This window comes from Penicillium waksmanii (assembly GCF_028829765.1).
Source record: "Penicillium waksmanii strain IBT 27052 chromosome Unknown utg000008l:1.0-5622682.0:1.0-5626561.0, whole genome shotgun sequence".
In the NCBI taxonomy this organism is placed as follows: Eukaryota; Fungi; Ascomycota; class Eurotiomycetes; order Eurotiales; family Aspergillaceae; genus Penicillium; species Penicillium waksmanii.
Genome location: NW_026643254.1, coordinates 1505535 through 1520440, shown reverse-complemented (window position 1 = coordinate 1520440; position 14906 = coordinate 1505535).

Here is a 14906-nt window from a genome sequence, read left to right as displayed (position 1 = left end):
GGAACTACTACATCCCAAGCATGCGCAAGAAAGTGATAAGATATATCAAGCAATGCGACACCTGTCAACGAAACAAGCCATCGCGACACACTCCATATGGCGAGTTACAGAACTCGGAAGTACCAACACGACCATGGGAATGGATTACGCTCGACTTCATTACCAAACTACCCAAATCAGACGGGCACGACATGATTATGGTAGTGGTGGACCGATTGACGAAATATTCATATATGATACCAACAACAGAAACCATCGACGCAAACACCATGGCTTTCCTGTTATTCAGATACATATTCGCCAACCACGGAACACCCCAGAAGATAACATCAGACAGAGACAAGCTCTTCACGAGCAAGATGTGGCAATCATTCGCGGATATGGTAGGCATTGAGCATAGACTCTCCACCGCCTATCACCCACGAACGAATGGCCAAACGGAAAGAACCAACCAGACCTTGGAACAGTACCTAAGGCACTACGTGAACTACCAGCAAGATGACTGGGCAGGACTGTTGCCACTGGCACAATTCGCGTACAACAACAGTATGCACACAACCACTAAGGAAACACCATTCTTCGCAAACTGTGGGTACAATCCCTCGATCGTTGGCGAAGCAATCGGAAAAAAGACAGAAGCAGAGTCATCAAGACTACTAGCTTCACAACTCAAGCAACTGCACCTCCAGTTAGCTAGAGATATCGAATTTTTCAACCTACGGATGAAACACTACCACGACAAATCCCGCCAGAAGGGACCAGACTTCAAAAAGGGGGAGAAAGTGTACCTCCTACGTCGGAACATCAAAACCAAGCGACCGAGCTCGAAGCTCGACCACCTAAAACTGGGACCTTTCGAGATTGAAGAAAAAACAGGACCGGTCAATTATCGCTTGAAGCTACCAGACAGCATGCGACGCATCCATGCAACATTTCATATCTCGTTACTCGAAACCGCACCAGAAAACGCTGAACTCGCTACAAATGTGGAAATAGAGGAGGAAAACGAAAACGAATATGAAGTAGAGGAAATTCTAAACATGAAACGCGTCAGCGGAAAACCTCACTACCTGGTAAAATGGAAGGGGTACGATACCTCGGAAAACACATGGGAGCCTACCGAGAACCTGACGGACTGCCGCCAGCTGGTTCAACGGTTCCACCAGGAGACTGGCCAAAAACACCATCAAGGGAAGAGACGTCCGGGACGGCCCAGAAAGCATCCGGCATCTGGTCCATCGACGCCACCAACCTCGTCAGACTCGAGTCTGACGTAGCGGCCAACTGACGAATCTCTTGCTGCTCGGCCAAACGGTCGAACTCGGACAGTTCAGCAAGAGAAGGAGGATCGTCCTCGTTGAGACGATCCGACACTACCGAGTCGTGATCCAACATCCGACCACCACGATCTTTAAGAAATTGTTGATGCTTTTGCAAGCGAAGTATCTTCGCCATCGCTTCGTTCATCTTTTGGGAATACTGAAGAAATTGCTTTTGGGCCTCCGTGAGGTCCGCCGACACCTTCTGCTCCTCCCGCTGCAGGTCATCCCACTCCTTGTCGGTATGGAAGCTCCGTTCGCACACCTGGCCTCGACGGGCGCAGGTAGAACACTTCTTACTGTTCGCATAAGGACTCATAATGCAACACTTGCCGCGAACCAGGCAATAATCACAAGGGGATGACGTGGGGCGACCAGACTGTTCGATTCTAAGGGCAAGACGATTGTTGTCAGCGTACTTGTTACGTTTCGGTTTTTGAACAGCGGGTTTAGGCATGGTGAACCATGACGGGAAAATTAAAAATCAAAGGGACCGACACTTACCTGAGGGGGGGTGAGCGGTTATAAGGGATTCTCGAGGACGAGAACCAAGGAGAGGGGGAGATGATGTTACGGACCCTGCGACACGAGGGGCCGCGACCTACAGATGGGCCACCGAGAGCCAACCGTTCCTAGGAAAAGAACGCAGAACCGGATCACGTGACCAACGGCCAGAATCAGCCTCTGATTCGCCGTGTCAAACAATACTGCACTAAACCACGAGACGGCTAGCGCGACGCAAGAACAAGCGTTCTTTCTACCGTCACCAACTTTACGCCAGAAGTACAAGTACCCGGTAAGACCACGTGACCTTGGGTATACCAGTGGGTATACCAACGGGTAGATGGGAGGGTCGATTCTGGTATACCACCAGACATACCCTCCAACATACCACACCACGGAGGATTAGGTATATAGGGACGCTCGTCCACGCACATGTATTTAGTTCTCCGCGATCAATCAATCTAAGTTACTGTGACGTACCTTTCGGATTACTCTTCTAGTTTCACACAAGTGACAAACCCACACAAGTACGGGGAGCTCATCGGACTGACCTACTTGGCGCCCTACCTGGCACACCCTTCGAAGTTACTCAACAAGACCCGAGCCCGTGTAAGGCTTAGCATAGCAACGGTACGGTTGCGAGTCGATACTTAAGGCTTTATTGGTGTTTGCTCTTGAGAGGCCGAATCCAGCCCTCTCAGCGCAAATCGTTATTCTACTGAATAACAAAAGTGAGTTCTACCAACTGTCCAAACACTAATAGTGCGACCAGTTAGCGAGTGCGTAACAAGGTTCTTTTACCTTAAATCTCCTTAACTTTCTATTCTTCTTTATCTTTAAGTTCTGATATTAGTATCAGTAAATTATCTTTATTTTAGCTGTTCTATAGCTTAAGGAAAGAGATAGAGAAAATATTATATAGTCTTGAATACTTTTCTGGTAATATAATACAGTATACCTAAATACTGATCTTTATAAGGATACAGAAGGATCTGATTTACTAGGGAAATAACTTCTTTTCTTTAGCTTTAAAGTAGAGGTTTCTTATTAAGAGGGATACGAGGCTTCTGACTTTAAAGTCCTTTAGCTTATAGGTTTTATTGTATAACTTTTGCTATAATTCCTGTATAATTTAAAGCTTTCTTATAGCCTTTTTACGAATATTTTAAAGATAAATTACCTACTCTTCAGTACTTAGGGCTTCTTTCTTAAGTACTTTATCTAGGGCTTAGACTTAGAAGTCAGGATTATATCCTAGCAGTATATAGAAAGGAGTCTTATTAGTAGATATATTAACAGTATTATTATATACAAACTATACTATCTTAAGAAATTAAGCCTAATTTAATTACTCTCTGTTAATAAAATACCTAAGATAATCTTCTAAGACCTAGTTAAGTCTTTCTGTCTGTCTGTCGGTTTAGGGATAGAATACAGTAGAAAATTATAGCTTAATCTTAGAATAATAACAGAATTATAACCAGAACCTACTTATAAAGATAGGTCCTTAATCAGATATAATTCCTTCTGGATTTCTATATTTAAGTTTAATTTAATTAAAGAAGAGCTTGGTAAGGTTTTCTGCTAATATTATTGTTAATACAGAGAGAAATCAGAAGAATTTTATAAGTTAACAGATAATTACTAGAATTATATTATATTCTTTACCTTTAAAGATTATAATAGAAAGTCCTATAATAAAGTCTATACTTAGCTCTGTAAATAGTTAATAGGGAATTAGAAGAGATTAGAGTTCTCTATAAGGTTAATACTTTGGTACTTTAACTCCTTAATATATTGGGTACGTTACAATATATTTTTATATATCCTTTAGCAGCTTTTCCTAATAAAATTTCCTTTTTAGAAGCTCTTCTATATATATTCTTTTAAAATATCCTATAAGTTGTTTATTATAATAAAGCTTAATTAGTTTTTATCTTAGATTTTCTGTAACAGGGATATAGAGACATTCTTTATAATACAGAAGCTTTTTAGAGTTAATACTCTAATACTTTCCCTATAGAATATCTTCTAGGGTTGTATTAATTCTCTTCTAGACTATCTTATCTTTATCTTAGAGTTCTTTAATTAATAGTTTTAGTTTTCTTAGGGATTTATCTGTAAGTAGATCTTTATTTATAGTTACAGCAAATACTATTCAAGGGAGTATAAATTAAGAGCGACTTAAAACCTTATAATATATTATATTATAGCCCTGACTTAGGAAATCTTCTTTATTATCCTCTGGATCTGAATAATTAGCTTTGCTAGACTTATCTATAGCCTCCCCTAGATCTTTCTGATCTATAGGGGCGGTAGTGTTATTTTAAACCTGGTTTAGCTCTGACTCTGGGTCGCTAGCTAAGCTATTTATAGTTAGAGAGAAAGATAGCGATAGACTTCTATAGGCTAATATAGTTATAATTATTAATCCTTGCTCCTCTCTGCTTTCCTTTCTAGACGGTCTTATATCTGCAGAAAACCACTGTATTTTTATAAATAATATAGCCGTAATTTACTTATAAATCAGGCCTAAAATCTCTTTAGCTGGTGGAGGCTTCTCTTTGCCAGGAGTTTAGGATAATCTATCTGCTAGATTTATCTTACCTAAACAGTGATAGATTATAAAATTAAAAGGTATTAAGGATAGATACTATCAGGCTTATCTCCTATTAATCTTCGGTTGGTCTATAAATAACTTTAAATTATAATAGTTAGTTAAGACTTTAACTTAATACTAGCTTTCTTTAAGGTATTAACACTAGTGCTTAAATAAGTAAATAATTATAAATAGCTCTTAATCTAGTATTGTATAGTTCTATTCTGTAGGTAAGAATTTCTTTGACCAGAAGGCAATAGGATACTATATTCTTTGATTATCTGGTTATAAAAGGATTCTAGCTATTCTAAAACCTAAGGTATCAGTCTTAAGTCAGATAGGTCTCTCTAGATTAAAGTATTATAAGAGAGGTATAGTCAAAAAGATATTAATAAGGTCTTAAAACACTTTTGATTTACAGTCGTCTAGCTTAATATTCCCTGGTTTCTTTCTGTCCTTACTTCCTTTAAGGAGTTCTGAAAACAGTAATATAATTAAGGAATATTTCTCGATAAACCTTTAATAGAAGTTATAGAATCCTAGGAAGACTTAGATATCTCTATAGGATATAGGCTGCTCCTATTCTTAGATAGCTTAAACCCGTTCTAGGTCTATAGAGATACTGTTTTAACTAATAATAAAGCTGAGGAATTTAACTTCTTTCTTATAGAATTAATATTTAGAGGCTTTAACGAATAGCTAGGCTTTCCTTAGCCTTTTAAGCATAAGACTAAGGTATTCTGTATATTCTTTATAGGTTTTAGAGAAGATAAGAATATTGTCTAGATATATAATATAAATAATATTAAGGAGACTATAAAGTACAGTATAAATATAGCTTTAGAATATCGCCAGTATGTTAGTAAGGCTGAATAGTATAACTATATATTTAAAATAGCTATATCTTATATAGAAAGCTATTTTCTATTCTTCTCCTTCTTAAATATAGATCCTATAGTATATATCTTATATATTAATTTTACTAAGATACTTAGCCCTAGAAAGATAGTTAAAGATCTCTAAGATAAAGAATAGAGAATACTAGTTTTTAACAGAAACTTTATTTAACCCTTAATAATTAATATAGAGATATAGTCCTCTGTTCTTTTTAGGTATAAATAGGATAGGTATACTAGCTAGGCTCTTTAATAATCTGATTTAACTATTTACTAAGTTTTCGTTAAGATACTTCTATAACTCTATAAGTTCTGTTTATAAAAGGGAGTAAATTAGGCCGTACAGGGTAATATATCTTCTTTAAGCTTAATTAAATAGTTAGTCTTCTTTTATAGTAGTATAATCTTAGAGTTCTGTACCTTAAATATATCCTAAAACACCAGTAATTCAGAGGGGATCTAGTCTTAACTTACTGTTAATTTCTCTTCTTTTTCTAGGGGAAGCTAGACTTCTTTAGGTATCTTAATAACTATAAAGATATAAGCTTAGTTTCTATATACTTTTATAAACTAGTAAGGCTTTAACTATTCTATTATCTCCTTTTTATATTTAAACCACTATTATTTCTGCTATAGAGCTAATATAATTTATATTTCTTAAATAGTTATATTTAATAACAGTACTAGAGATCCTAATAAATAGAGATCTCTATTAACAGTAATACAGAGGTATAAAAACCTTTACTTAGTTCCCTAAGAATTATATATAGTAATTAGAATAGTCTATATACTATAGGTAGAGATACCTTATTAGCCTATTACTTCTAAAAGAGAAGTATTATACTTAGCTTAATTAAAGTAATATTTCTAAATAAATTTATAACTAATAAGGTCTACCTCTATATAGGTATTAATATCTATATATATTTTAATATTATTTTAGATATAAATCAGAATATAGAGGCAGATAACTATTCCTACTTAAGGCCAGAAGTCAGAACTTATAGGAGCTAGTTTAACTCTAGTGCTTTTCCTAAGTTTTTTAATTAAGTATTATTATAGTAATACCAGGGTCTTAAATAAGCTTACTAGATCTTTACCCCTAGGGCTCTTAGTAGTAGATAATATTCGCTTACCTAATAGCCTAGCTTACTATAGTTAAAATAATTATTTAAAGGGATTCTGATAGATTAGTTAATCTCTCTGATAGATATATTATTTAGATTATTATTATTTTAAGGGAAAAACAGATAAAGATTACTACTAAAATAAGGAGGATTTAGATATAAGTTAGAGTTATTTTAATTTAGATATAAGTTATAGTTATTTTAATTCAGATTAGTTCTAGGGCTATAAGGACCCTTTAAGTATAGATTTCTAGGATTCTTTTAATCTTATTCTTTACTATTAGACTAGTTTAGAAATAAATTATTAAGTTATAGATATTTTAAGCTTAAATTAGAATTATTATTAAATAGATTATATTTATATACTTTTACTTTAGTAAATTCCTAGGTACTCTATACTTCTTCTACCTATTATACTTAAGTTTCTAGAGAAATCTTTATATACTGTTAAATATATAGTATTAACTATAGCTATAGCTTTAATATATAGCAGTAAGCTTACTTATCCTAGGAGACCTAAGGAAGATAATATTCTAGGTCTATAAGACAGTAGTAAAAAACCTTTAGTTCTTTATCAGATTATTAGTAGTAATACTCTATCTTATCGCTAACTTCTCTAGTAAAGATATTTTTATTATATATTAAGGTAAGAGTCTATTCTTTAAAATACTCCTAGCTGCTAAAGTAGTTATTATAATTATCTTTAAGGTATCTCTCTTCTATAGTCTAATTATTCTTACAGTCAGAGTTAAGATATTTAACTCCTATAAGGATCCTTATTTTCTTATCCTTATAGACTTTAGGATTACCTCAGAAGATATATCCAAACTAAGAGAGCTAGTTTCCTTACTTCTAAAGGCTAAAGAATCTCTTAAATTTATTGACCTTAAAACCCTCTACTTTTTTGTGCTTTTTAGTCTTAGTTCTCTTATAATTCTTAGATAGCTTATCTAGGAAGATTCTAGTATTTAGATTTCTAGAAACCTAAGCAGAAAGCTCTTTAATATAGGCCTGGATTACTAGGAACTCTTTAAGATACTTCAGTTTATATCTCTTTTCTTCTAGACTGTCTATATTAATACTTCTAGGCTTAGGGATACTCTTGGTTATAGGTTTATCTGTAATTCTTCTGATCTGTATCCTATAAGAGAGGGGAGGAGATACGTTAGTATTATATACGGTAGCTCTACAGATTAATATCTGATCTGGCTTAGGTTCTATAGGGGTTTTATACTGATCTAGGGCCGATTCGATCTTAGGTTGAATTATAGGAGGAGGGGGTATAGTGACTTTAGATTATATACTACTGTAGGAGGATATAGGGTTTTGTTGTATAGAGGGTACTATCTTTAATCCTTAGGTAGTTAAGAGAGAAGAATCAGAATTATAATAATTACTAAGTTGTTAGGCTAGAGACCTATAACTAGGCAAGGATATTAGACAGTAGAGATCAGATTAGACAGTCAATATAGAGACTGATTCTTAAGAGGATCAAAAATCCTGAATACTTATAGGATCTTAAATACATTAGGGCTTAGGTAGATATTAATATATAGGTAACTCAAAGGGGATTTGTCTATGAATCAGCCTCAAGAGTCCGGGGTATCATATACTTTGAATCCTGTGACAATAAGAAAAAAGTTAAATTCCTCAGCTTTATTATTAGTCGAAACAGTATCTCTATAGACCTAGAACAGGTTTGAGCTATCTAAGAATAGAAGTAGCCTATATCCTACAGAGATATCTAAGTCTTCCTAGGATTCTATAACTTCTATCGAAGGTTTATTAAGAAATACTCCTTAATTATATTACTGCTCTCAGAACTCCTTAAAGGAAGTAAGGACAGAAAGAAACTGGGGAATATTAAGCTAGATGACTATAAATCAAAAGTATTTTAAGACCTTATAATACCTTTTTAACTGTATCTCTCTTATAATACTTTAATCTAGAGAGACCTATCTAACTTAAGACTAATACCTCAGGTTTTAGAATAGCTAGAATCCTTTTATAACCAGATAATCAAAGAATATAGTATCCTATTACCTTCTGGTTAAAGAAATTCTTATCTATAGAACAGAACTATATAATACTGGATTAAGAGCTATTTATAATTATTTACTTATTTAAGTATTAGTATTAATACCTTAAGGGAAGCCAGTATTAAGTTAAAGTCTTAACTGACTATTATAATTTAAAGTTATTTATAGACTAACCGAAGATTAATAGGAGATAAGCCTAATAGTATCTATCCTTAATACCTTTTAATTTTATAATTATTACATATTGCTAACTGGTCACGGTGAGTGGTTAGATCATTAGTAAACAACTTACCAGTTGTTCTCTGTATTATTGGTCGTATATAATATCTATCACTCGTAATCCCTAAGTATTAACTTATAATCGTACCGTTACTGTACTAAGCCTTATACAGACTCAGATCCTATAGAGTAACTTTAAAGGATATACTAGGTAGTACGCTAAATAGGTTAGTCTAAAGAGCTCCCCTATTTATAGTATATTTATTATAAGAGATAAAACTAAATAAAGAATAGTCTAAGGTATACTGTAGTAACTTAGATTAATTAATTATAAAGAACTAAATATATATATATAAGGAGTATCCTATATATCCTAGTCCTCCCTAGTATAGTATACTAGATAGTATACCTAGTAGTATACTAGATTATTCTGTTCCTACTACCCGCTGATATACCTTTTGGTTATATAGGCAGCCTGATTAGATACTAATATAGTCGTTCTTAGGTTTGTCTATAGAACTATATATATACCGGATAATATCCGCCATAAGGACACTATATCGTAGATCACCCTAAGTAATCACCAAGCCTAATCCTGTACAAGATATTTTTATACAGCCCCGCTTCTGTTCCTAGGAGTATAGTTCTATTCGGTCCTTGTTCCTAGGAAGCATCTGTATAATACTTCTCATTAGTAGCATATAACGTATATATATAGTGGCCTATTCTGTAGGGTTGATTAGCTCTCGGTGGCCCATCTGTAGGCTGCGGCCCCTCAGGTCACAGGGTCTGTAATATCTATAACATTATCTCCCCCTCTCCTTGGTTCTTGTCCTCGAGAATTCCTTATAGTCGCTTACCCCCCTCTAGGTAGGTGTCAGTCCTTCTGTTTTTTAATTTTCTCCGTCATAGTTTAATATACCTAAATCTGCTGTTTAAAAATCGAAACGTAACAAGTACACTGACAACAATCGTCTTACCCTTAGAATTAAACAGTCTAGTTGCCCTACATCATTCCCTTATAATTATTGCCTTATTTATAGTAAGTATTGTATTATAAGTCCTTATACAAATAGTAAGAAGTATTCTACCTACGCCCGATAAGGCTAGGTATATAAACAGAGCTTCTATACTGATAAGGAGTAGGATAACCTTCAGCAGGAAGAACAAAAGGTCTCAGCAGACCTTACAGAGGCCTAAAAGTAATTTCTTTAGTATTCTTAAAAAATAAATAAGGCAATAGTAAAAATTCTTCGCCTACAGAAATATCAACAATTTCTTAAAGATTATAGTGGTTAGATATTAGATTATAACTTAGTAGTAACAGATTATCTTAACGAGGACAATCCTCCTTCTCTTACTAAGCTTTCTGAGTTCAACCGTTTAGCTAAGCAGTAAGAGATTCGTTAACTAGCTGCTATATCAGACTTAAGTCTGACAAAGATAGTAGTATTAATAGACCAGATACCAGATACTTTCTAGGCTATCCCAGATATCTCTTCCCTTAATAGCGTTTTTAGTCAGTCTTTTAATAGAACTGTTAAACTAGCTGGCAGTAGTCTGTCAGGTTCTCAGTAGGTTCCTATATATTCTCTGAGGTATTATACCCCTTCTATTTTACTAGATAGTAAGGTTTTCTATTAATGTATTTTATATCTAGGATATTTTCGACTTTATACTTATCTTCGGTTTCTTCCTTAATTTCTATATTTATAGTAAGTTCAGTGTTTTCTGGTATAGTTTTAAGTAATAAGATATAAAATATTGTATATATACGTTATATACTGTCCAGTAGTTTCAAACGATAATTAACTGGTCCTGTTTTTTCTTCGATTTCAAACAGTCCTAGTTTTAGATAGTCAAGCTTTAAGCTTAGTCGCTTAGTTTTGATATTCTGATATAGGAGATATACTTTCTCCCCCTTTTTTAAAGTCTAGCCCCTTCTGATAAGATTTATCGTAGTAGTACTTTATTTATAGGTTGAAAAATTTAATATCTCTAGCTAACTGAAGGTATAGTTACTTAAGTTCTAAAGCTAGTAGTCTTAATAACTCTACTTCTGTCTTTCTTCTGATTACTTTACCAATAATTAAGGGATTATACCTATAATTAGCGAAGAATAGTATTTCTTTAGTAGTCGTATATATACTGTTATTGTATACGAACTATACTAATAGTAACAGTCCCGCCTAGTTATCCTGCTGGTAGTTTATATAGTACCTTAGGTACTGTTCTAAGGTTTAGTTTATCCTTTCTGTCTGGCTATTTGTTTAAGAGTAGTAGGCAGTAGAGAGTCTATACTTAATATCTATAATATCTGTAAATAATTACTATATCTTACTTATAAAGAGCTTATCTCTGTCTAATATTATCTTCTAAGGTATTCTATAATTAGCAAATATATATCTGAACAACAGAAATACTATAGCGTTTATATTAATAGTCTCTGTTATAGGTATTATATATAAATATTTCGTTAATCAGTCTACTACTACTATAATTATATTGTGTCTGTCTAATTTAGGTAATTTAGTAATAAAGTTAAGTATAATCTATTCCTATAGTTGTGTTAGTACTCCTAAGTTCTGTAACTTACCGTATGGGGTATATCGTAATAGTTTATTTCGCTGATAGATATTATACTGTTTAATATATCTTATTACTTTTTTATATATATTTAGGATATAGTAATTCCTTAATAAGAGTTCTGTTGTTTTTTCCTCTCCTATATAACCATATACCAGGTTATCGTGGTATTGTTGTATTACTTTATCCTAAAGTCATTATAGGATATAGATTAGTCCGTAGATATAGATTAACCTATTATCATATTTGATATTATCCCTATCCATTTCTTTCTGTATAATCAGATCGTTAGTAAGGCTTTCCTTCAGCCTATAGATCTAATTATTATCTTAGATTTTACTAATAGCAGCCAAAGTCTGGTAATTATACACTAGATAGCTATTATCGTTTATTCTGAGTATAGCCAGAACGGCTTCCTTAACCCCTATTATATAGTTAGGCCTTCTGCTAAGCATATCCGCCTAACTGTTAGCTGTGCCTAGATAATATTTAATCCTATAATCATATATTACCAGGGTTTCTACCTATTATACTTGCCGTCTCGTTAATTCCTTTATGCTTATAAAGAATATAAGATTCTTATAGTCTGATTTAATAAGAACTTAGTAATTTACTCCTTCCAGATATACTCTTTAGTACTTAAGTACTAATACTATAGCTAGTAATTCTTTATTATAGATATTATAGTTAAGTTCTGCAGGTATTATCTTCCTTAACCAGAACGAGATTAGTTATAGTTTTCCGTTATTTTCTAGTTAAGTAAGTCTTACTCTAAGTATATAATCCGATATATCGGTTTCTACCGTATATAGTTTCTCTGGGTCTGCCGGTATAAGTATCGTTTGTTCAATAAACAACTTCTTAAGGTTCTTAAATAATTATTCTGATTAGTTATCCCAGACCTACTTTTGGTCTTTCTTTGTTAGTTTATTAAGGTTAACCGTAACTTTTCTAAACCTGTTGACTAAACGTCAGTAATAATTATACAACCCTAGAAACTATTAAACTTCCTTTATATTTTTAGGTATTAGCCAATCTAGAATATTCCTGACCTTTTCTTCTTATATACTAAATCTATTTTTGCTGATTATATATCCTAGGAATTCTGTTTCCTTAACGTAGAATTTGTATTTTGTAAGTTTAAGTATAACTTTAGCTTCTCTGAGTTTCTGTAATACTTTCTTATTATACTGGATATAGTCTTCTATTGTTTTAGAGAATACCAGAATATCGTCGAGATATACTATTACAAAGATATCAAGGTATTCTTCTAATATACTGAAGATAAAGTATTAAAATACTGTAGGTATGTTTATAAGTCTGAACGGTATAACTGTATACTTAAAGTATCTGTATTTTGTTCTAAACGCTGTCTTCTACTTATCGTCTGCCTTAATCCTGAGGTAATTATATATATTGGTAATATCGTATTTTATAAAGTAAATACTTCCTTAAATATAATCCTGCATTTCCTAAATAAGAGGTAACAGGTATCAATCTTTAATGGTAATCTTATTTAAATACTGGTAGTCTATACAAAGTTAAAGTTTGCCTCCCTTCTTTAGTATAAAGATAATTAGATATCTAGCCAATAATAATAATTTCTAGATATATCCCTTCTTAAGATTCTCTTTAATATATTTTCTTAAGGTTTCTATCTCTAATAGTAATAGCTAGTAGATTAGCCTAAAGATTAGCTCCTTACCTTCCTTGATCCTAATCTTATAGTCAAACAGACTATACTCTGGGAGCTTACTGTCTGGTGGCGGCTTAAATACGTCCCAGTACTTGTAGTACTCCTTAGGTATCTATATTTCTTCTCCTGTTGTACAGAGGGCTTATTATAATTTGTGGTATATTATAATATACTCTTATAGTTTGTTGTCTGATATATCTAGACTCTATTCTATTGTTATAAGGATACTGATATCTATAATCCTACCTGATGCCCCGCCTCTGGGCCGCTAACTCTGTTTAGGTTTATCCTCGTACGGATCGTAATAGGTACCTGCCGTCCTAGGGCTAGGCCCTTCAATACTCGGTGGTTCCCTTCTAGTCTATCTGGTTTCTGTCTGCTTATATTTACAGTGGTTAAAGTAGATTTCGTCTATTTACTAATTAATCCTTAGGCTATGCTGGCGTAGCCATAGAATACTAAGTACTATATCGTACCCTTCTAACCCGGTTATATTAAAGTATATAGGTTCTAGGTAGTTACCGATAATTATATCGATCTACTCAGTATGGTGTATAATTCCTTTGTTTAGCTTTTCTCTGTTGAGTCTGACAAGAGGAGTGGCATAAGCCTTCCTAATAGTCAGCACTCTGCTGGTTACAGCGAAGTTAGAGTCTATAAAGTTTCCTGCGGCTCCTGAGTCAATTATAACTTATATACTGATCTTGTTTCCTCTGTAAAAGGTAATTAGCGCTTCTGCCTTTATATATCTTCCCTATGCCGTCGCTGTGAGTTGTTGTCTCTACTCTGGGCGTTGTAGTTGCTGCAGTAGCTTAGGTTTAATTCTGCTATGGTCTAGCTTACCTTGTGTGTACATTCTGTAATTGTAGTCGTAACATCTAATTGCGGCTCTAAGGTTATGATCTGGGTGTCGTATGTACCCGATACAGGTGTAGTTTTCTCTGTGGCACGGGTATGTTCCTTCTGTGCTAGTGACATACGGCGTTATTTTCGTCGTCGTCTGATTTATCAAAGAGGATTCTTCGAGGGTCTCCAGGGGCTATGCTACCTGTTTTGTAGACCTGTCGCAATTCTTGCTTCTCTTGGTAACTCATCCAGTAGCCCTCCGGCGGGGTCTCTGGGATTTCCTGTATTTCTTCCTCGGTAAGGGTCGTCTAGCGTCGTAGGAGCCTTTTGATTGTTCCAGGAAGTTCGTTATATCTTGGGGACTCTTGAGGCGTTTCTGGGAACTTATTCGTTGGTTCCTGAGAGCCAGCGGGTTCCTAGGCGTACTGGGTCTATCCTTGACTCTCTATAGTGTCTAGGTTGATCTGTGGATACTGTTCTTGTCTGTCGTACTCTTCGAGCTGTGAGTTGACTGAAGTCGTTGCTTCCTGTGTTGCGCAGAGTCGCTGTGTCTTTTCTACTCCTGTGGTGTCGTACGCTCCTCTTTCCTGAGTTGTGTGTAGTTGTTGTGGTCTTCTGTCGTCTTTCTTGCTGCGACAGTCCCTTGATATGTGGCCTGGTTTGCCACAGTTGAAACAGAGTTGATTATCCTTTTGTCGTTTCTGTTCTTCGTCGGGGAGTCTCGCTGTGTCGAGCTCTATGGGCCGTGGACCGTATAGATCGTTGTTCCTGTTTGTCTGTTGTTGAGGTCGCTGCTGTTGGAATCGGTGATGGTTGGGCCGTCTGCTGCCTTGTCTCTATCCTTTGACTTCCTTCTTCTGTATGAGTCGGTTATAGAAACGGTTATTGATTCGAACCGCGAAGTTGATAAGTTTGTCTATGGTGTTAAAGTCTCTGACTCTTATAATCTTATCCTTGATATACGACTTAAGTCCTTCGTTGTAGTACGGGATTAATGTATAGTCGTCCTATCTAAGGATAGCTGCTTACTGTATAAATTCAGCCGTATATGCTGATGCTGAGGTTGTCTGTCGGA